The sequence below is a fragment of the Phascolarctos cinereus genome, unplaced genomic scaffold (genome assembly GCF_003287225.1).
Source record: "Phascolarctos cinereus isolate Bilbo 61053 unplaced genomic scaffold, phaCin_HiC Scaffold_9;HRSCAF=440, whole genome shotgun sequence".
In the NCBI taxonomy this organism is placed as follows: domain Eukaryota; kingdom Metazoa; phylum Chordata; class Mammalia; order Diprotodontia; family Phascolarctidae; genus Phascolarctos; species Phascolarctos cinereus.
The window spans coordinates 214497479-214506361 of NW_027556402.1; positions in this window are offsets into that span (position 1 = coordinate 214497479).

The following is an 8883-nucleotide window of genomic DNA, read 5'->3' on the forward strand; positions in this document are numbered from 1 at the left end:
AATATCATTTTGCCCGCCTTCTCAATGAGAAGGGGAGGGGTGGGTGGGAAGCAGAGAATTTGAAATTCAAATTAAAAAAAAAAGAATGTTAAAAATAAAGACAGACACTTGTAGCTTTGAAAGAGATCCTGCTTGTCTGTGCTTCTTTCTGGCTTTCCTTCTGCTCTCTGCATTTTCTAAAAAGATTCCTCAATAACCTTCTTTTCTTTCTTTCTTTCTCTTCTTTCTTTCTTTCTTTCTTTCTTTCTTTCTTTCTTTCTTTCTTTCTTTCTTTTTTTCTTTTTTCTCTCTTTCTTTCTTCTCTCTCTCTCTCTCTCTCTCTCTCTCTCTCTCTCTCTCTCTCAACTCAGTTTTGCTAAGCTGTTGAAGGACTTAGAAGTGTTGTCAAGAGTCTGCTGAATTCCAGCACCCTGGGTGAAAGCCCTAATCACCTCTTCTTAGGTATAGTTATGGCTCCAGAAAGTCTCTAGATACTGGGAGTTGCAGTGACCAAAGTGCTTTATAAAAGAGAAAGGCTCTGTCAGACCTATCCTGTTTTGAGCCTCACCCTTCATAATCCTTTAAGTGCTCTGAAAACACAATATCATAATCTCCACCACTGGTCATAGATTCTGGTAGTGCAAATGTTATTGTTTTGATTTAGCTGGTGAGGAAAAGCGGACTCAGAGAAAGGAAGTTAATGATTCGCCCAAAGTCACTCAGCTAGGAAATTGCAGAAGAGGAAGGGAGCATCGTCTTTGCTAGCATCCCTGACTCCCGGGCGGGGCCTTTTTGCACCACACCACCCTCCCTCCGGAGCATCACTGTGGAGGATTTCTAGACCTGCCCGTGTCTCCAGTGCAGCCTGGTTTGCTGGAAGCTTATTTTCCTCTCCGGACTTTGGAAACTAAACTTTCCTCCTTCTTGAAATGTCAGTTATGACTTTCGGAATCTCGTGGAAGCCGCAGCCTGTTCAAGAGGAATGATAGTTTCATCCCGCGTCAAGGTTGTTTGCCCAAAGCTGACTTAGGATAGTAATTAATTCCCTGTAGCTCTCGGCATTCTCATTAAACTGCAGTCTGGCCTCCTGTGTCTTTCTGCATTCTGCTTCCATTTTCGTTTCCGCATCCAAGAAGTCATTTTCAGGTCTTTGTCGGAGGGCCCGCTGTAGTTAAACATGGTGGGCACCGATGGAGGCGAGGGCTGGTCTCCCGGCCAAGAGAGGGTGTGCTCAGCTTAGATAAATATCCAGCCTGTTGGCTCCTTTTATTGGACAAGCACGAGGCTTAAACCAATCTTGGAGAAAGCCCAGGAGGTGTGACGGCGAAAGAATGACTGTTAATCACGGTGTTAACAGCCCTGGCTTAATTAAAAAAAAAAAGCCCATGTTTAATAATTCATTTGAAACAGTGTTGTTTTTGAAAAGACAGAACAGTTGCTTGTGTATTGGCAGATTTTGCCTAGGGAAATCGTGTACTCTGCTCAGCTTTGGGCATGTTTTAGTTTCACATAGGATTGAACCTCTATAGCATCTTGTCCCCAGAATTCCTGGTGGGCTCCTCCTAGCCCATTTCCAGCTGCTGAAATCCTGCCCATCCTTTGAAGCCCGTGCGAATACTGTCTCCTTCATGAAGCCCTCCCTGATTCTTCCAGCTGGAAATATTCTTTTCTCTTTCTAGTACTTTGTATCTCTGCTATGCATTTTTTTGGGGGGGGTGGAGGGGGTGGAGAGGGGACGTTGTGGGAGGGGAGTGTCTCATCCTGTGGTTTCATTAGTGTGAGAAAATCCAGGTGTGGAAATGTCTTCCGTGAATGGAGATGTACAACTCTTTTGCTACTTAGGGCTGGGATTTGTAAAACTATTTTTTAAACAAATATAACTTGCTATTTTAAAATATAGTTTGATATTTAAAATAATTTTGATAACTGCTTCTCATGTATTTGTTTTCCTTCCTATGCATTTCCTTTTCTATGCATTTTATTTTATACATTTAAAAACATGATTCTGAGAAGGGGTCAATAGAACACTAAAAGAGTCCATGATGCAAAAAAAAAAGGTTAAGAACCTGTGATCTTAAGAATTTTCAGAGTTGCCGGAAGACACAGAGAGAGAGAGAGAGAGAGAGAGAGAGAGAGAGAGAGAGAGAGAGAGAGAGAGAGAGAGAAAGTGACTTGCTGGTAATCACACAATCACTGTGTATCAGAGGCAGAATTTGAACCCGGATTTTCCTGATCCCAAAGTTGGCCCTTAACCATTATACCAAATTGTCTCTCCTGTGCACTTATCATGTTACATTTTATGCTGTAGCTACCTGTATGTGTGTCCTATCTCTCCTATCAGACTGTAAAAGCAAGGCTTATATCTAATTCATCTTTCTGTGTCCTAGTACCTAGCATTGAACCTTGTATAGAACAGAAGCATAATAACTGTTGGATGAATTGAATTTATTGAGTGGACCAAAGACGAGCCCTATAGACATCCAGGAGTTGTGGGATGGTGCAAAAAGCATGGGCCTGGGAGTCAAAAGACTGTTTCAAATCACCCCTCTGACACCTAATATAACTTAGTATAACCAAGTCACTGGGCCTCAGTTTCTTCTTCTGCAGAATGAGTGGGTTGGACTAGATACCCATTGAATGGAGGCTCCTTCAAGCTCTGATACCATGACTTGGCTGTTCTTTAATGCCTCAGCTAGAAAGAGTTCGGGGAGATTAAAACTCTTGGGTCAGCCCTAGGGGTTTGTCCCCATCAGGAGGAAATCCTTTGTGAGTTGGTTGCCACAGGACAGAAGTGAGATCTGGAGGCAGTTAATTGAGACACAAAGGATTGGAGAGAGGCTGAGTCATGGGGCCATGGGAGAAGTAGGTTTTGCTCTTCTCCAGGGTTGCCCCCTCTACTGGCCGAAGCAGGTGGTACCTCGGAATCAGAAGACTGGCATAAGCCTAAAAATTAGTTAGCCCAAGGTCAAGCAAGACCAAATAATCCGATCAGGCCAGGACCCATCCACCATCAGATCCCTTCAGCCTCGTGCAGATACCCAGTAGATAACTGTAATGAACTTAAACTCTCCTAGGGACCCAGTAGGCATTCTTAGCTTTCCTGAACCAGATATCCAGGGCCTCCTCAAAGGAGCATTACAGGCATGCCCAAAAGACTGGGAACGGAAGGGCCTGCTATTAGATGCTATAAGAGCAGGACTCTTCAGTTGAAAGAAGGCTCCTTTATCTCGCACATGTTCAGAAGCACACCCATGGGCTGAAGAATAGTTAGTACCAATGTGTTAGGCACAAGTTTGAATTTTGTTGGTGGTCCAAACAGGCATGGCCTTCTGAGGGTTGCATGACCACAGCCAGGGCTGTAACTCTATTGAAGATCCCAGGTCCCCGAAGGGGTCAGGAGATTATAGATTTAGAGTTGGAAGAGACGGGAGCTATAGTGTCAAGCCTCAGAATAGGAAACTGAGGCACAGAGAGGTTGTCATTGCCCTGGTCTGAGGTGGTATTTGAACTCAGCTCTTCCTGACTCCAGTCTGAGGAGAGAGGGGCTGTTTACAAACTCTAGGTGATAGACGAATTAGGGGAATAGATAGATTTCTTGAGAGATACAAGAATTAGGGAGAAAGGGAAGAATGCCTGACAGATAATTCTAGAAATAGGCAGCAGACATTTATTTAATACCTAAGGGAAAGCACAGTAGCTTAGGAGCAGAAGGAGAAACCACATTCCCGGTGAGGGAGGGAGAAGTGAGAAGAGGAGAGAGATAACCCTGAAGCTCCAGAGCAAGCGGGAGGGAGGAAAGGAGGGAAGATAGCAGCTGTGAGTAAGAGGTCTGGCAGCAAGCTTGAAGAGGGAAGCTAGAAATCGAGAGGGATGAGCTGGCAGCTGAGACTCGGGCTCTCTCCACGCTCAGCAGGATACAACCAAAATGCTTTGTAAGCACAGAAAGCACATTTGGTAACATGGCTCACCAGCAACGATTCCGAGTGTGTGTACCCAGTGCCCAGAACGCTGTAGTAGAGAGCACAGCATTGTGGGGAGGGAAGGAGGAGGGGGAGATAAACAGAAGATGTGTATGCCTCATGGGACAAGCATGGGATGTGCTCTCAGCCCTGGGAGGGTTTGCAATCTGTTTGAGAACACAAAACATGGAATCAGAAAGGATCACGAATCTAGAGGGGCTCTCATTTTTATGGAGCACAAAACAAGCCTGTCAGTTTTATCAGGGGGCATATTCACAAAATGAAGGGGTGGTAAGGGAGGACTGAAGAAACAAGTGTCCTCTGGGGTGAAAGGGCGTGGGTTCTTATCTGGGTCAAAGGCATTGGGGGGTAGGGGTAGGGGGAATATGTAGGTCAGGACTCGGAGGACTGGTATTGACTCATGCTGGGGAAAGTACCTGCGGGTTCATGTGCCAGCTCCCCGTATGGGAAATATTTGTGGTCAAGGAAGTTATTGTATTCCCTATACAGGTAGCAAGTGATAGCTACAAGATTTGAATCCCCTGGAGGCAGCTAGGTGGTGCAGTGGATGGAGCACTGGCTCTGGAGTCAGGAGGACCTGAGTTCAAATCCGACCGCAGACACATAACACTTACTAGCTGTATGACTCTGGGCAAGTCACTTAACCCCAATTGCCTCACAAAAAATAAAGAAAGAAAAAAGAAAAAGTTTGAATCTCCTCTCACTGCAGGGCCAGTTTGATTTCCACTGTGGCATGCTGTCCATCTGGGGGCCGCATCAAAACAGAAATAATGGGGCAGAATTCAACAAGGCCATCGTTTACATTTTGCAGAGAAGAACCCGGCCCTCTCCCCCACAGAAGGAAGGGACTTGCTGAATTTTACACTGTGAATTAATTACTGAGCCAGGACTCAGATGAGCTAGGGCTTGATGGTTAAATTTACTACCCGGAGCCAGCCTGCATGACTCATACTCCAAGGCTCTATTTATTGTCCCATAGTCCTCCAGATCTATCAAAATGTATACATTAATACAGTATAAAACCAATTACCATGTGGAGACAGAGCATGGGGGCTAGTAGGTAGGTTTTAAAAACCAAAGTAATTGCATTCAAGAGAAAACAATGATGTTCAATTTAATTCATTTCACCTCAGTTCAGTAAACACAGAGTAAGTGCTTTCTCTGTGAAAAGCCTGGTCCTCTGGGAAGCAGGAATTTAGAGTAAGACTCAGTTGCAGCCCTCTTGGAGCTGACAATCCAATAGCACAGTTAAGACATGTATGCAGATAACTACCATAAAAGGGAGAAGGTTGTAAGCAGTTCAGGCTAAAGAAAGCAATGTGAATTCTTGGGAGGGAATATTAATAACTGCCATTTATAAAACCCTTTCAAGTTTTCTCATTTGGGTCTCAAAACAACCCTGTGAGGTAAGTGCTAGGGGCTCTATGATCCCCATTTTACAGATGAGGAAACTGAGGCTGAGTTTCTCAAGGTCATACGTCTAGTCAGTATCTGAGATGGGATTTGAGCTCAAGTCTTCTTGAGTCCAGGTGTAGTGCTCTATCCCTATACCAGGCTGCCTCACTGGAAAAAGAAAAGACCATGATTCTTTAAGATGAGGGCAGATGAGCTAGGGTTTGATGGTTGGATTTACGAGCAGGAGCCAAAGTGGGGGAGGGCGTTCCCAGAGGAACGACTATTCCGAGCCAAGAAAAGACAGGATGGGTATGAAGAATACTGAAAAGTCCACTTCAGCAGGAGCCTAGGAAGAGAATAACATTTGCTAGCAAATGTTTACCATATGGAAAATATTATTGCCGCAGTGAGTGGTTTTTAGGCTGACAAGATAGCCAAGTGTTTTAAAAATGTCTCCCAGATGTCAGAGGTGCATTTTAGAGGCCTCTCAGGTCTTTCTTGAACTCTAGACCTGTATCATCAACTGCCTATTGGATATCCCAATTGAGATGCTCTATGGGCCTCTTAAATTCAACACATCCAAAACAGAATCCATCACCTTCCCTATCCCCTACCCCCAACTCATCCCTCCATTTAATCCCCCTATTTCTGTCAAGGATACTGCCATCCTTCCAGTCGCTCAGATTCACAACCTGGGAGCCATCTTTTATTTCTCTTGCCTTCATCCTCCACATCCACTTGGTCGCCATGTCTTGTTAATTCCACCTCCACAGCATTTCTTGCACGCTCCTCTTCTTTTAATTAAATTTCATTTTTAATTATTAAACATTTATTTTCTTCCCTCCTCTAGCCCTGGAAAAATAAACAAATATACCCAGCCTCATAGCAAATATACATAATCGAGCAAAATCAGCTTCCGTGGTGCAAAGTCCAAAAATGTGTGTCTCGTTTTGTCTGTTAGTCCACCACTTCTCTCTCAAAAGGCCATCCCCTTCTTTCTCCCCTCATCACAACCACCCTAGCTCAAACCCTCATTACTTCTCAACCTGGACCGTCGTAACAGTTTATTAACTGGTTGGTCTCCTTGCGTCTGTTCTCTCCTCTCTCTAGACTATACTGCTCAGGAAGCCCAGCGGCTCTTGATGGCTCTCGTATACAATACAAGTCTCTCCATTCCTTCACCACCTGGCTCCAGCCTCCCTTTCTAGACTTATTGCCTATTATTCTCCATCATTCACTCTAGATTCCAGTCAACTGACATGCTTGCTGCTCCTCATACAACATTCCGCCTCTGATCTCTATGCCCTTGCCTCCTTCCCTCCTATTCAGGTGCTACTGAGCAGAGCTGGGTTAAAATCACAACACTGTGCTGACTGGGTGCACTGCAAATTTACATTCCATAAACTCACTTGGGCTCTCACTGCAGCAAGGCAATCCTTTTATACCTCCTTAATCAATTCTCTAACCCACTCACCAGAAGGGGCTATTCCAAACATTCTTACCTTTTCTCAAGTCCCCTACAACACTCCTTCCCCTCAGCTGTTCAGCTGAGAATCTTATCCCATACTTTGCTCAAAAAATCGAGTCCCTTTGCTGAGAGCTCCCCTTTTTCCTCATCCTGGTGCCTTGCTCATAGTAAGTGATTAATCTTTGTTGATTTGGCTCGTCCCTTCTTCCTCATCTTACTTTACTCAGATGTCTCCCTCTACTCTCTCCTACGTCTGTGGCTCATGTGAAGAGGTGCTCCTGAATATCGCCAAAGCAAACCTGTCAGCATACACCTAACCCATCCCTTACCATTTTCTCCAATAGATTGTCCCCTCTCTCATACCCACTGTTTCTGTAAACATCAATCTCTCCATAGCTATTGCTTCTTCTCTACTGCCTACAAATTTGCCTGTGTCCCCCTCATCCTAACCTGATCCAGTCATTCTTGGTAGCCCAGTCCTACAACTTTCTTCTCTTTATGGGCTAAATTTCTTGTAGAAAGCCACCTACTGTATATATTCTACTTTCTGTCTTCTCATTTGATTTTAAACTCTGCAATCTAGCTTCTGACCTCATCATTCAACTGAAATTCCTCCCTCCAAATTTACAATGATCTCTTAATTGTCAAATCCATTGATCTTTTTCTCTTTTAAAAATTTTTAGTTTTCAACATTCACTTCCATAAACTTTTGAGTTTCAAATTTTCTCCCCCTCCCCACCTCCCTCTGCAAGACAGTGTGCAATCCAATATAGGCTCTACATATACATTCCTACTAAACATATTTTCACATTGGCTCATTGCTGTAAAGAAGAACTAGAGCCAATGGGAGGAACCACAAGAAAGAAGAAACAAAATAAAACAGAAAAAAAGGGCAAATACTATGCTTCAAACTGCATTCAAACTCCATAGTTCTTTCTCTGGATGTGGATAGGTATGAGACTTTTGGAGATGTCTTAGATGCTTGCATTGCTGAGAAGAACTAAGTCTGTCAAAGTTAGTCATCCTGCAATGTGGCTGTTACTGTGTACAGTGTTCTCCTGGTGCTGCTCACTTCACTCAGCATCAGTCCATACAAGTCTTTCCAGGTTTTTCTGAAATCTGCCTGCTCATCATTTCTTATAGCACAATAGTATTCCATTACATTCATATACCATCACTTGTTCCGCTGTTCCCCAGTTGATGGGCATCTCCTTAATTTCCAGTTCTTTGCCACCACAGAAAGAGCTGCTATAAATATTTTTGCACATATGGGTCCTTTTCCCATTCATATGATCTCTTTGGGATACAGCCCTAGAAGTGGTATTGCTTAGGTCAAAGAGCGTGTACGGTTTATAGCCCTTTGGCCATAGTTCCAAATTGCTCTCCAGAATGGCTGGATCAGTTCACAACTCCACCAACAATGTATTAATGTTCTAATTTCCCACATCTTCTCCAACATTTATCTCAATGATCTTTTTTCAATTTTTATCCTTCTTGATTTCTGGGCAGCCTAGACCAGGGATGGGGAACCTGCAGCCTTGAGGCCACATGTGGCCCTCTAGGTCCTCAAGTGCGGCCCGTGGACTGAATCCAAACTTCCCAGAACAAATCCCCTTAATGAAAGAATTTGTTCTGTAAAACTTGGACTCAGTTAAAAGGCCACGCCCAAGGACCTAGAAAGCCACATGGGGCCTTGAGGCTGCAGGTTCCACACCCCTGCTGTAGACCACTCCTCCTGGATACTCTGTCTTCTTTAAACCTCTGGGTAGGCATGAGTGGGGTTATGTTGTTTCTGCATCCTGCCTGAGAGGTGTACTCATATTTGGTACCTCCCTGGGGAAAGAGAGCTGTTTCCCTGGAAGGGCCAGTTTCTGATGACTGGTCAGCTCCAGTCAGTTTCAGATCTGTCTGCATTCCTACAAATGGGACTCATCTGACCCTTGCCCCATTTCCCTAGAGGAGCTCTTGAGAATGCAAGAGGGTACCTCCAATAGCTTAAGATACTTAATAATCTTCATATAATAATCATATCATTGCCTTCAGAAACCTGAGGGCTAAGGT